This window comes from Sus scrofa, chromosome 2 (genome assembly GCF_000003025.6).
Source record: "Sus scrofa isolate TJ Tabasco breed Duroc chromosome 2, Sscrofa11.1, whole genome shotgun sequence".
Taxonomy (NCBI): domain Eukaryota; kingdom Metazoa; phylum Chordata; class Mammalia; order Artiodactyla; family Suidae; genus Sus; species Sus scrofa.
Window position 1 is genome coordinate 126,066,321 of NC_010444.4, and position 17,520 is coordinate 126,083,840.

Genomic DNA, 17,520 nt, shown 5'->3' on the forward strand with positions numbered 1-17,520 from the left:
CCTTCCCAGGTTATAGATCTGGTAGAATTTTTTTACTGATCATATGGAGGGAATGAATGCTCCCAGAAGCCTTTGTTCAGCACCCAGAGCCCTGCCCCTGCCTGGGCTCCCAGAGCAGCCAGAAAACTACTCTTTAGCTCTTTAGCTCTATTCTACTTGAAGAGAAAAAAAAAATGTTTTTCATTACAGCTTTACAGTTGCTGTTAACTCATTTTGAGAGCCCACTGAACTTGAATCTTTCTCAACACAAAACCTGTGCCATAGGTGAGGAAGATGGTGAGACTTCCTCCAGACACCAAAAATACAAAGCAGCTGTGTTGAGGTCTGAATTCTACCAAAGGAGTCCAACCTCCAGCATTTTCTCTCCTTTGCAAAAAAAACTTATTTACTTTGAGATCTTGAATAATTATGCCCTTGAGTAGGAAGCTTATCTGTTTATTCCTTCATCTAACAAAAATTTATTGAGCACCGGAGTTCCCATCGTGGTGCAGTGGTTAACGAATCCGACTAGGAACCATGAGGTTGCAGGTTCGATCCCTGGCCTCGCTCAGTGGGTTAAGGATCCGGCGTTGCCGTGAGTTGTGGTGTAGGTCACAGATGCGGCTCGGATCCCGAGTTGCTGTGGCTCTGACATAGGCTGGCGGCTACAGCTCTGATTAGACCCCTAGCCTAGGAACCTCCATATGCTGAGGGAGCGGCCCAAGAAATGGCAAAAAGACCAAAAAAAAAAAAATTTGTTGAGCACCTTCTATGTGTTAAATGCCGTGCCTGGTATTAGTTCCTGCCTTAAGGAACAAAAACTCTAGTGAGGAATACCGATATTTTGAAGTACATGGATAAATGTGTTCTTAAAATTGTGATAAAAGACATGAGAAAAAATAATTGGTTGCTACAGTGGAAAATAACAAGGGAGAAAACGGTCTTAGATTTTAGAGCCAGAGCACACCCCCCTGACCCCCTAAGAGATGCCTTTTAACTGGGTGAACATATGTGTCCATTCGATTGGGATGGTCCCAGTTAACTCCAGTTGTCCCAACATAATTAGTAATAGAGACTCCTTTCCCACTAAAAGTATCCTGGTGAAAATAATAAATTATATGGTCACATTAATTTTAAACAAAGTAGAAACTCAGTAAACTGCTAGGTCCTCTAAGGGATAATGACTTCTAAGTACTTTGGAAAACATCCTGAGGTGAAGCTAAGCATTAGTAGCGTAATGGGCTGAGATTAACTTCGTTCCTGGCTTGATTCCAGGGGAAAATCACAGCTTGAAACAAAATTTAAAGGCATGAAATCAATGTTGAGTGAAGAGAAATGAAGAAGGGGCTCTTCAGTAAATAAAACTTGAACCCCGTTCAACATTGTGAAGACAGAATTAGCAGAAGAGAAAACCCTTTGCCTTCAGCATAAGGGAAGCCTAGAAACTTTTTTATATGAAAGTAGATAGCAGAATGTAGTCATAAAACACATAAACCGAAGGAACCTTGGAAATCAACTCTTACAGATCCCCCATCGTAAGGAAAAATGATGCCCCAGGACATAAATGTGAACAGCACACTTGGAGGCTGAGAATCACTGTATCATATAACTCAAGAAACAAAGGATATTGATACAGGCCACCTGTGTTATAGTCAGAGTTCCTCAGGTTCATCACTTATTTTCTCTGTATCTTAGTTCCTTCAAATGGAATCCCAGAATCAAAATACCCTCCCAGCTATATCCCAGCATTATTGTGAAGTTTCCATAAATCATGTAAGCTCTAAAGGGCTTTGCAGATGTAGCTGTTGGTAACACATTCATTGGCTTAGCCCATGTTCTAAGCAAAAAGATCTAATGTTACCATGAAGTTATAGCCATAAGTTTCCATGCCCTTTGGAGTTGAATAAAAGGGATCATGATTTGGGTTTTATACTTCTTGTGTTTCTCCCTTCTCTCGTCCCTCAAAACTCACCGAATCAAATACAAACAAAATGTGGTAATTAGGCAACTGTCAAAAAATAGAGCTTTACACACACTGTGGTTTGGGCTGAGGAGACCCTATCTATAAAAGATAATATGTACCACGGTTACACAAATGTCTTTCCTTCTAGGATTGGGTTACTACAAACCTAAACAGGTTCAGCAATAGTTGTTCTGAAACAACTAAACACATTTGAAACAAGGAATATAAAGCTGAAAGTGAAATCTGAGCTTTTAAAATGTTCATGGTTATACAGAATAAATAATTCGGCTTGAGTACTGTGAATGGCTACACTAAAATGGCAAGTGGAATCTGGAGAAGTTCTCCTACATAGATAAGCCAGTGCTTTTGTTTTCAAGCTGGACAAAATATTCCTGAATAAATATAAGAGATCTGTTAAAACTTCATAAGGAGTAAAGTGAATCTGGTGAATATACTGAATGAGTTCAGGTAAAACTAGGCCACAGAGACAAAAATGGGGAAGGACAATTATGATAAAAGTTTATCTCTTGTTCATGGAAGAATCCAACCACGTGCTCCTGGTTGATGGGGGTTCTGTGCACAGTCGTTTACAGACTCCCTTCTGTGGCTCTGTCCCTCCTCCAGGGCCTCACCATCAGTGGCATCCAGCCCATCCAGCCAGTGGAAAGGGAAAAAGTCTAGAGGAAACACAAGTTCTTAGAAAGCTATGGCCCAGACACAGCATGAGTGTATCCTCTGATCTGATTATGCAGAGCTTGAGCTCACAGCCACACCCAACTCCAAAATAGTGTGGGAAGCAGATTCTAGTTGGGAGAGAAAGAAGAGCATGAATTTTGATAAACAGCTAGTGTTCTCTGCTATAGATGATTTCTAGGTACATAAACTCTGTGCCGGGACCGACAGTGGAGTGGAAGTAAGACCAAGAAGGGGAATAAGCTAAAAGATGACCCTCCTTCCACTTTCAGCTTTGCCTGTCCTACATTGTGCCCCAGAGTGCCCAGTTCCATACAAAGCTGGCAGAGTATGAACGCGGGGCAGAGAGTTACTGCCCTGTGTCAAATTCTTTACTCCAGTATTTTACTAATAGTTCAAAGGGATCAGTTTAAGGCATACTAGCCTTGTGATGGCATTAGAGAAAAGTCCTTGGCCAGAATATGAGCAGATCCCTTCCCCACAACCTACACAGTACCCTGAAATCGTTGCATTTCCTAGAATTTTTCATTTGACACCTTGGCAATGATTTGCAATGTGTATAATTTTCAACCACAGAGAGTTTTAGGAACTCTAGACGTTGAGACCTTAGGGCCCCAAACCAATTTAAGTAGTGCTCCTACTTTTCTCATCATTCTGGAAGGTGATCCCTGACTTTGCCACAGACTACTTTGAAAGTGGAGAAACCACTGGGAAAGAAGAAAGTAAGACTTGGCTGTGGGGCTTGGTGTTTAAGTGAAAGGCAATACCTCAGGAAATTGTGAAACCACCCGTCGCTAAGTAGATGGTGTGAAGATGGAGAATATTATCTAAAAATACAAGGCTCTGGCAGAAAAAGTTACTTTTCAGCTACCATTTATGTCTCTGATTGCCTAGTTTTCATCTTTCCCCTCAAATGAGGGATAAATTGGATTCTTAGATTTAATATTTCCTTCGCTGGATAATAACAGATTTATTATTTCAATCAAGTTATATTTTAATGCAAGGGACAAGAGTGTTTTTGAGAGAATTAATAATGTAACGATGTACCATGGACTTAAGTAGAAGAAGATGGGGAATGAAGTCTGAGGGGGTTTAGGACAGAACATGGCAGGAGGTAAGGGGATGTTAAAACGCTGGCCGTTTTTGTTGGAGTCACTGATGTGCTAGTCTTAACCCCGCCCCAAGAGGAGGATTCAGACCCAGAAATAGACCTTGCTCTATTGTTGAAATTGAAATTCTAGAACATTCTAGAATTCTGGAAATTCTGTAATAATTTTGGATAAAGCTGGAATGGGAAACACAACTTGGAACTATAGCCACTATGTGGTTGCTTAAAACAGTGTACATCCTGATTGACTGGCTTTCCCATCCACTTGAAAGGGGGTGATCTGAGAGGTTGTCCCCAAGAGCATCTCGGAAGGTTTAGGAGGGAGAGGAGGAGATGTGGGTCCATGGGGAGGAAGGGCAGACATGTGAGAGGTCAAGAGCTTGGCAACCGACAGATGACCTGAATGGCTTGTGGTCAACTGTGGCAACAGCGATCAGAGGCAGAATGGATGGCCTTGACTCTGACAAAAAGTACAGCTTCACACACAGGCCTGAGAGGGTCCAGCCAAGGGCAGGCAGGAGGCTGGTTTTGAGTCCGTGGCTAATTGAGAAGCGTTAGTAACAGCCAACGGCAGGGGACAGTTAACCAGGATCACAGGATTTTCACTGAGGGCCACAGTCTCGGGCCAGGCTAGGTCGTTGCTTTTTCCTTGCAGCCATCTGTCAAAGAGAAATTATTCGTGATACTTGTTAAAGAACAGCAAGGCTGGCTTTATTCAGAGGCACTATCGTGATAGGGGTAGGGACTTCTGCAATGGAGTCTTGCAGGAGGACAGAGAGCTTGGGCTCCACTCTGGATACAAGGAAAAGTGTGGATTTCTAGTCAAGGGGTGTGCTGGGAGTCAGCAGATGGTCAGTTACTCAGAGGCAAGGAGGGATTCTGGCTAAACTGACCTAGTGGGATTCTTGCTAAAGGTAGACCAGGGATAGCAGACATCAACCCAGGGGGAGCCAGGTGGGGTGGGGGGCCTGTCAGGAATCAGGGTGATCAGATATTGAAGAGTGAGACTGGTTAAACTACCTTAGGATTTTTGCTAAAAGTGGACAATCAGAAGATACGAAAAAAGAATGTGCATGTGTGTATATATATGACTGGGTCACCTTGCTGTGTAGCAGAAATTGGTACAACATTGTAAATCAACTATGATTTAATTTAAAAAAATTATTTTAAAGTAGACAAGGCAGAGATGAACATGGAAGTCCAAAATTGAGGCCCAGCTGAAAAAGAGCTCAGAGGAGCCTGATGAGAGTTTGGTCAGGAAGAGGATGTTTGTCAGTTAGACACGGCTTCAGCGCTCTCAGAATAAGGGGGGGGGGCACTAGAAACGCAGAAACCGCCACCTTTTCTGGCTGAGGAGATTGCAGCTATCTGTCCTGGTATGAATTTTCTCTAAATTCAGTTTTCAAAATACTTGAAGCTCTGTCAATAGATAAAAAATGTTATTCAGTTGAACCACATCAAAGTTAAAAATCTGTCAAAGAGGGTAATTTCATATGTAATTTCATATGATTCAAACCTGAAGTAAAGACCAGGTTCCTTGGGCACTTGGCATTTTCAGTGTCGTGCAGTAAAGACTGCAGAGTTGGGAGACCCCCACGGTGCTCCTAAAAGCCTTAAGGTTCGAGGACCCAAGAATAACACTGACGCCATGGTCCCTGAAATCTTCCGTAATCATAATTTTTTGTCCTGTTTTTTGGTTTTTTGTCTTTTTAGCGCTGCACCCACGACATATGGAGGTTCCCAGGCTAAGGGTTTAATCGGAGCTGTAGCCGCCGGCCTACGCCACAGCCACAGCCATAGCAACACCAGATCCGAACCGTGTCTTTGATCTACACCACAGCTTATGGCAACGCTGGAGCCTTAACCTACTGAGCGAGGCCAGGGATCGTCAAACCCGCAACCTCAACCTGATGGTTCCTAGTCGGATTCGTTTCCCCTGCACCGCGACAGGAACTCCTGTAATTGTAATTTTATGTTACCACAGATAATAGCACACTTTCCTCCTGTGATTAATTCGGTGACACAAGAACCCAAACTCTCCCTGCTTCACTCTTCGTGAATGACCTTCATGCCTACTGCTCAACGAATAGAGGCTGCTGGGTAAGAATTTCCCCAAACTCCCACCCAGACATCATGCAGTTGTCTATAGCTAAAGTTACATCAGTTATATGGATGCTAAAGAATCCATATAAAGCATCAAGAATCCATTGCTAAAGAATCAAGCTGGAAACCTTTATTCTGATTGTATTGTGTTGAGCCACAAGAAAAACGCACAGCAGTTCCCAGATATGTTTTTGTTTTTTGTTTGTTTGTTTGTCTATCTTTTCAGGGCCACACCTTTGGCTTCTGGATGTTCCAGGATAGGGGTTGAATCAGAGCTCCAGCTGCCAGCTTATACCACAGCCACAGTAGCTCAGGGTCTGAGCCATGTTCTTAACCCACTAAGTGAGGCCAGGGGTCAAACCTGCATCCTCATGGATACTAGTTAGATTCCTTTCCCCTGAGCCACAACAGGAACTCCCCCAGATATGTAATTGTTAGGTCCTTGTACCAGAGACTGACACCACCAATCCATCCTCAGTACAGCCACCAGGTGATCTTACTAAAATAGAAATCTGAAGTTGTCATTTTGTGATTTAAATGTGTGGAGTGCCTGGACTTGGTTGAGAAATCCCGTGGCCCCTACTTCTGCAGGGTTACCCCACTGCAGCCTTCCCTTCGCCATGCTCAGTTGCTTTGCTTCCTGGAATGCATGGTGCATTTCATGCTTCTGCCTTTTCCACATGCTGATTCCTCCGCCTGTAGGCTTTCTTCCTATCAGGACTTTACTGGTCTACGCTTTCTCTCCTCTAAGAAATATTTGAGTAAGATGCTCTTTCTGAATGCTTCTCTTAACCTACTTCTTTCCTTGCTTTTGTCTCACTATTCATTTAGTCTTAGTTTACTAATTTCACTCACATGGCATTATATTAGGGAGACAATGAATTTTGAGTGGCAACTTCATGAGATAACATGTGCTCAAAGTATGAGTTAAGAATGAATAACTAACTGTCTACAAATTTACAGCTTACCTCCCTCCAGGAACATAAGAATGTATCTAATTTTTGCATAGACATTGTAATACTGAGCCAGTTCATAGTCTAATCTTCTGTTAATTATTTTTGTGCACTGAGGCAATTCTTTTATTTCTATTTTATTTTATGACTGCATTCATGGCATATGAAATTTCCTAGGTCAGGGATTGAATCTAAGCTGCAGCAATACTAGATACTTTAACCCACTGTGCAAGGCCTGGATCGAACCCACACCTCCAAGGCAACCTAAGCCACGACAGTCAGATTCTTAACCCACTGCACAAAGGCAGAAACTCTGGCGTCAATCCTTTTAAATAGCTTTGATAATGGCTAACAGTTACTAAGCACCTATTCTGAACCAGGCACCAGGCTATATGCTGTATATATCTAACTTAATTCATTTTTTTTCTTTTTTCTTTTTTTTTTTTCTTTTTAGGGCTGCACCTACAGCATATGAACATTCCCAGGCTAGGAGTCAAATTGGAGCTACAGCTGCCAGCCTTCACCACAGCCACAGCAACACAGGATCCAAGCCAAGTCTGTGACCTACACCACAGCTCACGCCAACACCAGATTGCCCACCCCCTGAGCAAGGCTGGGGATCAAACCCGCATCCTCATGGACACTGGTCAGATTCATTTTCACTGCACCACAATGGGAACTCCTCTAGCTTAATTCTTGAAACTACCCTTAGAGCTATCATCTTAAAGATGAGAAAACAGAATAGAGGTTCTCTTCAGTTTCTTTGATTGATAAATATGGATTTTACATATCCTGTTTGTTATTAATAGTTTTCAACTGAATTCCACCTGCAGCACTAACATGTAATGTCTGAAACAGATCACATCTTTGAAGAACAATCTGAATATCTTGATCTTCCAGTAATTCAACTTCTCTCCTTCTTTTTCTACTATTTCTATTGGCTTCAATAAGCATCTGGTGACATTTCTCCTAATTCACCAGCCCCTTCTGGAACTTCCTTTTCCTTCAGTTTTATTTAGAGTCTCCAAGCTCAGAGGCACTGAACAGCAATTGGATCTACGGTGCTATCCAGATCATTCAAAAGGTATATCCCTGCCTGGTGGATTTTCGATTGAAATAAAATAAGATGACATGAAACTACAGAGAAGATGAATGGCTTGCGCTGATGGGCAGCATTTGGAATTGGGTTTTGTTTGCTTCGAGAACTGCAGTGTCATTTTTCTTCGTCGTATCCTGTCTCTGCTGATTCTGTCTAGGGGATGTCTTTGAATGTGAAAAATTGAGTAATAGCTTCATAAGAAGAAGTCCGGAGAAAATGCCTCCTGGATCCTGACTTATCCTCAATTCACATTACCTGCTCCCTCAGAGTAATGGGCTTTTTTTTTTTTTTCTTCACTCAATTAGGCCTCAATTATGACCCAGGAAATCAGTCTCTGGACTAAATGGGAGTAAACAGCAGGTAGCAAACAAACAAGACACATCATGCTTTTGCTTGGACTTCTTCGGATCAGCGGTTTCTTCTTTCGGAGTTCTGGTGAGGTATGTTCTAAGTTTTCAGAATGCCCACTTACGCTCTAAGTCAGAAATTTCTGGTATCTTTTTTGCAAGGACCTGAAGTCAAGCACAGGTGAGGTTGTAGCACCCATGTGTGCACCCACGTGCACACACACACACACACACACACATTCACTCCAAATAGGGTTTAAGCAAACTAAAACAGGAAATATTAATCTTAAAACCAAAATTAAATCCGAGTGTTAATAATGTTTCTGCAGGCATTAAAGGGCAGCATGCATAAAGTAAAATTACAAGATAAAAGCTACAGCAGCAAGCTCCCCTTTGCTCTCTTGTCCCCACCTTTCTTTCTCAGCACAGTGGCCAAAGCATCAGCTCCATCCTTCTTCACTCAGACCAGGCTTCGCTGGCACGATCCAGTTGATGATCTGAGTTGTGTATGGAACTCTATAAATGTGATTATTCTCCCCTACATCTCTGATTCCTGATCTAGGAGGATCTCTATGTTTAAAAAGCTTCACCTAGAGAGAAACCTACTAGCAAAAATAAATAAATTAAATAAATAAACAAATAAATAAATACAGAAAAAAACCTGCAGCAAATTCTTCCACCAACACCTACTCTTGCCATCAAGCAAAAGATTCCAGGACCCCGAGCAGCACTGGAACTGACGGAATGTTTTACTGAGGATTCTCGGTCCCTCTCTGACTTTCTGATTTGCCTTATGAATTAAGGCAAGTGAGTAAATCAGGTTTTCCAAACCTGCAGAATCCATGCAAGATGCTCCTCAAAGGAGTGTTGGTGTCACCTGGGTTATTGTAGCATCTCAGGGCCCACCCATTACTGAATCAGAATCTGCATTTTAACAAGATGCCCCCAGTATTTATATGTACATTCAAGTTTGGGAAGCCCTGCCTTCTTTCTCCATCTTTGATAGCCTCCAAGTTGATTTTTAGAAGTCAGTCCTAGCCATGTTCTTCAGGGGCTACTGTCTTTGTCTGAAAATCTGTCCAGTTCTGGGTCCCTCTAGCATCCGGTCCTGGCCAATTCTTCTACCAAGAAAGATGGAGGCTTGACCTTATAGCTGAGCTGTTGCTTTGGGTCCTGCTGCCTTCCTGCAAAAATTCCATATGCCAACAGGGACCCCTCCAGACTGTCTCTACCAGGATCATTTATAGTTGGGCCTCACTGGCCTTGCAGCAGGAACATGCTGTTAAATGTGCAAAACATTCTGAGGACAGCCATTTATTTCAGATTTTTCTGTGAGCTGCCCTCCCTTTAATGAAATAGAAGATACCATCTCAAGTTATTCAAGAAAGGCATGAAACTTCATAATAGCTCTGTCATCATGCTTTGTAGCTCATAGTCCAGTGCTAACCAATAGTCATATTGTACTTTTATATGGGATACAGAGAACTCTAACACCAAAAATTATTAATGTTGACACGAAGTCAAAATTCCAAATGAATACCATATTTAAGTTTCCTTTAAGAATTTACTCAAATAGTACTATTAATCTATGGAGGAGTGAAGTACTTATCCTTGAAACATCCGAAGTACTGATAGTGGGTAAATACTAAGAAATTGAAATTAGAGGTGTGAAAATGTGTCTGATTACAACTTTATAGTCATAGTCGACTCAGTTTCAAGTTTAATGAAAGGGTTTATCTGCCTATTAATCAAATATTCACTGAGAACTTACTATGTTCTGTTTGGTCTATGGGAAATGTCCATTTCCCACTCAGCATTTTTAAAAACCTACTCTGTGCCAGATGCTGTGTCCTCAAGATATATAGATGAGTGAGACACTGTTTCTGCCCTCAGAGAATTTAACAACCTCAAGAGCAAGGCACGTAAACAAAGGGAACATGATAGAGGTCTATGGAGCACTTAGGAGCTACAGGAACGCTCTCAAGGAGGAGAATCAGTTGTGTCCTGAGGAGGCAATTACACAAAAGCGGTACTTAAAGGAGAGGAGTTGGAGGGATTAGAACAGCAAAGGATGAAAGCATGACAGCATATCATACTCAGAGTCCTATGGCAGGTTCAGTATGCTTGGAATTAAGTAGTTTTTTCAAAATGATAACGTAAAACATTTCAGAAATTCGTCATAAAATAGGAAGTCATCTTATGTGCTAGCGTTACTTTACAAAAATAATGTTATTGTCCACTGGATGAAACATACAAATATAATAGATTTCATACTTTGCTAACCCTTCCTTAGATCACCCTTCCTTTTTTTAAGAAAGAAAATACTTGACTCATCCTTTTTTTTTTAAAACAACTTTTTTCTTTTTTTTGTCTTTTTTCTTTTTTTTTTTTTTTTTTGCTATTTCTTGGGCCGCTCCCGAGGCATATGGAGGTTCCCAGGCTAGGGGTCAAATCGGAGCTGTAGCCACCAGCCTACACCAGAGCCACAGCAATGCAGGATCCGAGCCGCGTCTGTAACCTACACCACAGCTCACGGCAACCCACTGAGCAAGGGCAGGGACCGAACCCGCAACCTCATGGTTCCTAGTCGGATTCGTTAACCACTGCGCCACGACAGGAACTCCCCAACTTTTTATTGCAGTATAGTTGATTTACAGTGTTGTGTTTCGGCTGTACAGCAAAGGGATTCAGTTATGTATATACTGTTTTTCAGATTCTTTTCCATTATAGGTGATTACAGGATATTGAGTATAGTTCCCTGTACCAGACAGTTGGTTTTGTTATCTGTTTTATATATGGTAGTGCGTATCCATTAATCCCAGACTCCTAATTTATCCTTCTCCCTCCTTGCTCCTTTAAAAGTTAGACCTTTGTATAGACAGGCACACAGACACACAACCTAAGGCTTTACTGGGAAAGATAATGATAGTGACTACTTTCATAGGCAGAATACCAGATTTTAGTCAAACTAACCTCTCCATAAATCTTTTTGCTTTGCTTTTACTTATGTTTTATGAAAGATGTTGATTACGAAATGTTAAGGTCTAGCTTGGAGTTTAGTTTTGTTAGGAGATGCAGGCAGATGGCGCTGGAGCTGTAGGCAGGGCCTAGCCCACGTGGGTTAATGTTTTGGGACTTCTTTCCTGTGGGTGAAGGAGAAGCCATCACGGGTTTTTTGTTTGTTTGTTTGTTTTGTTTTTTTAAGAAATCCTTTTTTTTTTTTTTTGGTTGTGGCATGAAGCAGCTTAATGTGGGATCTCAGTTTGCAAACCAGGGATCAAACCCCAAGCTGCAGCAATCAAAGAGCCAAGTTCTAACCACTAGACCACCAGGGAACTCCCCATCCTATATTTTTGAACAGGGAACAGTATCCATTCCTGGGTTAAATGCATTATCTAAGTTAATTCTCTCCTCAAAACAACGCTATGGGCTACATATTATGCCCATTTTCAGGTGAACCAATAGGTTCAGTGTTTCACAGGTAATACCTAGAAGAGTACAGCTTCAAACACAGATCTGTTTGATGCCATCGCCTGTGCTTTTATGTAAAATAAAGTATCCCTGATATCAATAAATTAACAAGCTCAAGGACTCCCATACATAAAGTTAAATGGAAAGTAACCAGGCCTCACACTACATGAATATGACAGTGAAAGCAAGAGAAACTGGAGGTGGCACGTGGTGGTGAGAGTCTTTGCAGTTGGAACAGATAGGTCTACATAACTTGAGACCCAAGTTGGAAAATGAGGCAGCTGGAGGAAAAATCTCAAGATGACTCAATCCTCAGCTGACCATGCCTCCCCACCCAGTTTAATTTGTGTATTTTCTCCCCTTTCCCTCACTTTTTTACTCTTTTTTTTTAATTTTTAATTTTAATTTTAACTTTTTTTTAGGGCTTCACCAGCAGCATATAGAAATTCCCAGGCTAGGGGCTGAATCTGAGCTACAGCTGCCTGCCTACACCACAGCCACAGCAACACAGAATCCGAGCCGCATCTGCGACCTACACCACAGCTCACAGCAACACCAGAGCCTTAACCCACTGAGCAAGGCCAGGGATCGAACCCACGTCCTCATGGTTACTAGTTGGGTTCATTACCACTGAGCCACAATGGGAACTCCCTGTAAACACTTTTTATCTCATATAATTTCCCATCGCCTGGCCGAAGCATGGGAAGGGAACTCAGACTCTTCTCTTTTCAAATTCTCTTTTTCTCCCACATTTTCTCTAATGAGAGACAGACAGACAGACACATACACATACACATACACACAGATGTGAAGAAAACATCTCCTCATTTCCTATGTGTACTACCATAAGATCCTGGGGTGTCTATACCCCTCAGAGAGCTCTGTGAGCTGGGTTCTCTGGGGGTTTGATATGCTAAAGGGGAAACAAAGGAATCTGAAAAATATCATCCCTCCTAGGCCTGATTTATATTGTTATTCTTCCTACTATAAAATTCTATTGTGCATGTCAGGAGCTAAAGCATATGTTATTTCTTCAGGCTTTCTTTCTGTAACCAAATTTTAATTTTCCTCCAGGCTAATGGATTCCTCAGGGCAAAGTTAATGTACTTACAGAGGCACCAGAGAAAACATATTAATAATAAAATATTGCCCCCAGTGTCATATCATGTGCAGTGTCTTTCGGAAATATTTTAGGATCCTGGGAAAATGTTGAGTCTCCAGAACTATGTAGATTTACTTACAAATGTGATTTTTATCCAAATTCCAGATACCCCCTTGACTGAGATAGAGCTGCAAATTTAGGACTATTTGCTATTAGGAGCTAGGCCATAACTTTCACCCACACTTCCCAGTGCCATGTCTTCACATTAAAATGAAAACATCATATACTCAGGAACACTTTCTTAATATATACTTGGTATTGCCCATTCACCTCAGCCCAAATTTTATCTATATCCTTCTTCTGCAAATAAACCCATATTATAAGACTATGTATATACACATATATACCCATTAAGTCTCCAAGTCTATGTCCAAGTCAATCAAGAAATATTTTTCTCTCTCTTGCTCATTGTCTTTATTTGATATTAAGATAATTCAATATGAGTGATTCTAATGTAGTTAGTGTGCAGTTAGTGTGTTTGAGCTTTAAATTATCACTCTCTTTGTCTCATCAATGGATTTGAATGACTTTCACTCATGAGCTGTTAATTAAAATTTCTGGCCCATTTATTCGGAAGACTTTCTCCTTAAACAATCCTTTTGCCAAATCTGTACCTGTTTAATGTACTTAGGAACAAGAGCCCATACGTTCATTTCCTGTTCGGCTGCCAAAGTTAACCTCCTGGAGTTTTTAAAAATGTGAGTCTCTACATAATGACAACACAAAGGCAGAACAGAAAAGAGAGAGAAAGGTTCTGCTTCTCCTCCCCCGTTATTAACTGTCGGCACCAAAGAGAGTCCAGACTTGGTTTGATGTTGGCCCCCAGGGATTTCGCCTGTGCGTGTGCGTAAGGTGATCAGTGCCGGAAAGTCCAGAGTTGGAAAATGCATGTTGAAATTAGGACCAGGGAAAAAAAATATGCACCCAACAAAATGGGCAGTCATTAGAAGCCAGGCTATAACTTTCACCCACGCTGCTGGCTCTGGCCAAGCCTCCATCTAGGTAAATAGCGCCCAGCACTCTGAAGCATTAGGTTTTTAGAAGTGAAGTTAAACTGATAAATTAGACCTCATTTATTGAACAGCAGTTAGAGCCGATTGCCTAGGGAGTCGTTTGACACCTTTGAAGACCCTGCTAACTTAATTGGTGATAGTTTGGGGGCTGAAGGCAACATTTAAGCCAGGAGCAGCAGGACACCGTGCGCATGAAAATGGAGAAGACAAGCATTCTCTCTGACAAGGGGAGTCATATATAGATTTTTGTGTCCATTGTTTTCGCTTATTTGTGTGTGTGCTTTACTCAGTCAATCAAATATAATTGACACCACTGGGTTCTGTTGTTTTGTAGATGACAGGAGCTAATACAAGGGAAAAAAGCTGCAAGTAAACTTCCCCCTGAAAGGCTGCGAAAAGGTTTTTCCACCGGGCCCATGACATTTTTTGCTCAATTGTATTAATTGATGTAGTGACAAGGCACTTGGAAGATGATGGATACTGATCACTACACCCTTTTTTAAGGTTGGCCTCTATCTTGCTATTAGAATAAGCACTTGTTTGTACAAGGAGTGAAGAACAAAACAAGGCAGCCCTCTAACAGGGGAGGGCATTAGTGGGCTCTGTAAGGGTACCAAGGCCATGCTGGAGATGGGTGTTTGCTCAAAGACAAGCTCTCAACTTTGAACTTTACATCTTCTCCCCTCGACCTGTGGTCTTGGGGGAGGTTCTGCCCCCAGTTTTTTAATCTTTTGCTCAGAGCTGCAAATGATTCTAAGAGTTTTCTTAAAGTCTTCTGTGCTCAAGTGCCAGGACAAAACACTGAGGGAAGCTCACCGGCACTGGGGCACCCTGGGATCAGTGCTGCCAAATGATGCGGGCTAGGGGAGCTGGAGGTTTGGGGATGCTCATTTCTCAGAGTCAGTGACAGCGGCAATGATGCGTTAGAGAAAGCCACATGGCCTAGCAAGACAGTGCCAGGGCTGAAATGACTTTGACTACTCATGGATGGAGCTATTCAAAGAAGACCTTGAATTCTCAAAAGGGGAGGGTACAGAGGAAGGGATTCCTTTTTTTTTTTTTTTTTTGTCTACAGAAGTCTCCTGAAGCTTGCCCGAATATAGTCTCTGGTTCACTTGAGGTACCAGAAACTGTATGATAACATCTTGAGTCTCTGGATCAAATCGAATGTGTAAATCACTTTGAATTCTTTGTACTGATCCTAAATTCACAGGGCAAATGTGTTTTCAGTCACACTAGGAAAACTTGAACTCAAACATGTAATTTCATTAGTTTGTGAAGTTCGTTCATCAAGTACTTACTGTCCACAGTTTCCATTGTTAAGCATTTAAATTTTGAATTGCATCATTCAATACTGTGAAATTTAGAGCAGGACTACTGTAAGGATTGAAGGAAAATGTCCATTACCCAAATACTCCAAGGAAAAATCAGTAGCTCAACACACAGTTCAAGGAAGGTGAAAGCCCAAACTTGATTTCGCTCCACAAGTGTTTCGAGAAAGCATTTTATTAACCTCATCACAGAAGAATTTCCACAATACATCCTGAGCAAAGAGTGAAACTCAATTTTCCATAACAAATTCACCTATTTTTCAGGCATCAGTAGATAGTCATGGCAAGTATACAGGAGAAACTCCAGCAGATCTAGTTACTGGACAATTCCTGCTCTTTCTCAAAGAAAATCCTCTCTTCCTTCTTCATTCAATACATATTTATTGAGCACCTGCACTGGAGCTGTAACAATGAGAAAAAAATGGCATCTCTGCCTTCCTGGATTATTCATGAGAGAATAATATGAGACAGGCATTAATCAGATGATAAATCCAAATAAGTGTGAAATATTAGGCGCTCTGAATGAGAGGTAAATGGGACTACGAGAGTTTATAAATCTGAAAGTTCAGGGAAGACTTCACGAAGTAAGTAATGACTGAGTTGAGATCTAAAAAAACTGAGCTGCTGACATGAAGGGAAGAGAGGGCAGAGAGGAAAGGGGAACGAGTCAGTCACGCATCTGCACATGGCAAGAGAGACCAGTACAGTCCTAGGAACTCCAATCAGCCAAAGTGACAAACACAGCCATGCAGAGTATGGCAGGAGGTGAGCTTCAGGTGGCATGGACGGGTCTACACCAACCTGGGACAAACAGCTTTAAAATCCAGATACCTCTTCAGTGTATTGTCCTCCATCAAACTCTGCTCCTTACTAACCTGCTATTTTTATTTTTGAGAGCTCACGCTAGTAGTAATAGGCTATCAAAATAATGGCACAAGGCTGGTGCTGCCTCTTGCATAGATTCCTAAAAAACTCCAGCTGTGGTTAGAGCAGAGCAAGAAACCGGGGGGAATGGAGCTGGATGGGCTCTCTGTGGCTACGGGAAGCCTGGATAGCCACGTATCGGCTGTCCCTGCTTATGTCTCGAGTGAAATGAATCCTTGTTATTGGACAGCACCAACTCGGCATCAACTCCAGCTTGGAAAAAGGTTCAGATGATTTGACAATGAGGAAATTTGCCAGTGTTGTGGGATTATACTGCAGTAACATGGAGCCATCTTGGATTGTGTTCTTAATACCTTTAGAGAACAAAGTGTTTCTTTCCCCCTTTATTTATTTTTTTTATTGAAGTACAGCTGATTTGCAATCTTGTATTAGTTTTAAGGGTACAGAAAAGTGACTCAATTACATATATATGTATTCATATATATATGTGTTGAATATATCTCCCTGTGATATACAGTAGACCCTTGTTGGTTATCGTTTTACATACATTAGTGCATATATGTTAATCCCAAACTACCCATCAGTTCTTTACTTGATGCATCCTCTGTCCTTCAAATACCCTTCTCCACTTACTCCCTTTCTAGCCCACAACTGAGGTTGCCTTTTGTTGTTTCATTGGGGTTTTGCTGGATAAATTCTTAATTCCTGTGAATGTTCTGGCAGGAATTGTGTTTTATAAATCCCTTTAGCCTAGTGCTTGTGAAACAATTTGCATTTTCAGTAAGTTTATGATTAATTTACAACCAAATCTAAATCTTTGGCAAAGAAACAAGGTAGGCATCTCTTCTAAGCCAGGAAGAACCAACTAGTCTGAAATCACTATTTCATAACAAATTTTGTAGGTGAAGGGGGCTGAGATCCAGAGCTTGGGAGTCTGGTTTCCTCCTGATTTTCAGGTACTGTTGTAGGCACCAGAAATGCACTGTTGAGCAACACACGTGGTGCCTGTCAGTGATGAGCTTATTCTAAAGGAAGGAAACAGATACACACCAAAAAAGTCAACCAAAAAGTCTATGAAGGACATCAAAGTGGGTGATGTGATGGACATTGCCTGGAGGTGGTTCCAGGTTGTATGTCAGAAAAGTAAGAATGTAACATTTAGTTTGAGACCTGAACGGTGAAACCCGCTATGCAAAGAACAGTGAAAAGCCTATTTCAGTGAGAAGAAACTGCTTTTGCAAAGGCAGAAATGTTTGGGGAACAGCAAGAAAGCTAAGATTTCACCTTGATGATGGCAGCTGGTCAGGTCAGCCAATCCAGGAAGTAGATCCAATACCAAAGTAGAAAGTTTTTGGGGAAAATGCCTGTGAAATACAGAGGGAAGAAGAAGTAGGTCTGGACTGTGAGATCTCT

The 17,520-nt window shown here is 41.6% G+C and overlaps 1 long non-coding RNA gene across 1 annotated transcript in view; it reads left to right on the forward strand.

Annotated features, from left to right (window-relative positions):
* Positions 1 to 8,389, forward strand: part of LOC110259455 — a 98,381-nt gene extending 89,992 nt beyond the window's left edge. Inside the window, exon 4 of the long non-coding RNA XR_002341868.1 lies at positions 8,204 to 8,389. This is a non-coding gene — a long non-coding RNA (uncharacterized LOC110259455). The remainder of the gene's footprint in view (positions 1 to 8,203) is intronic.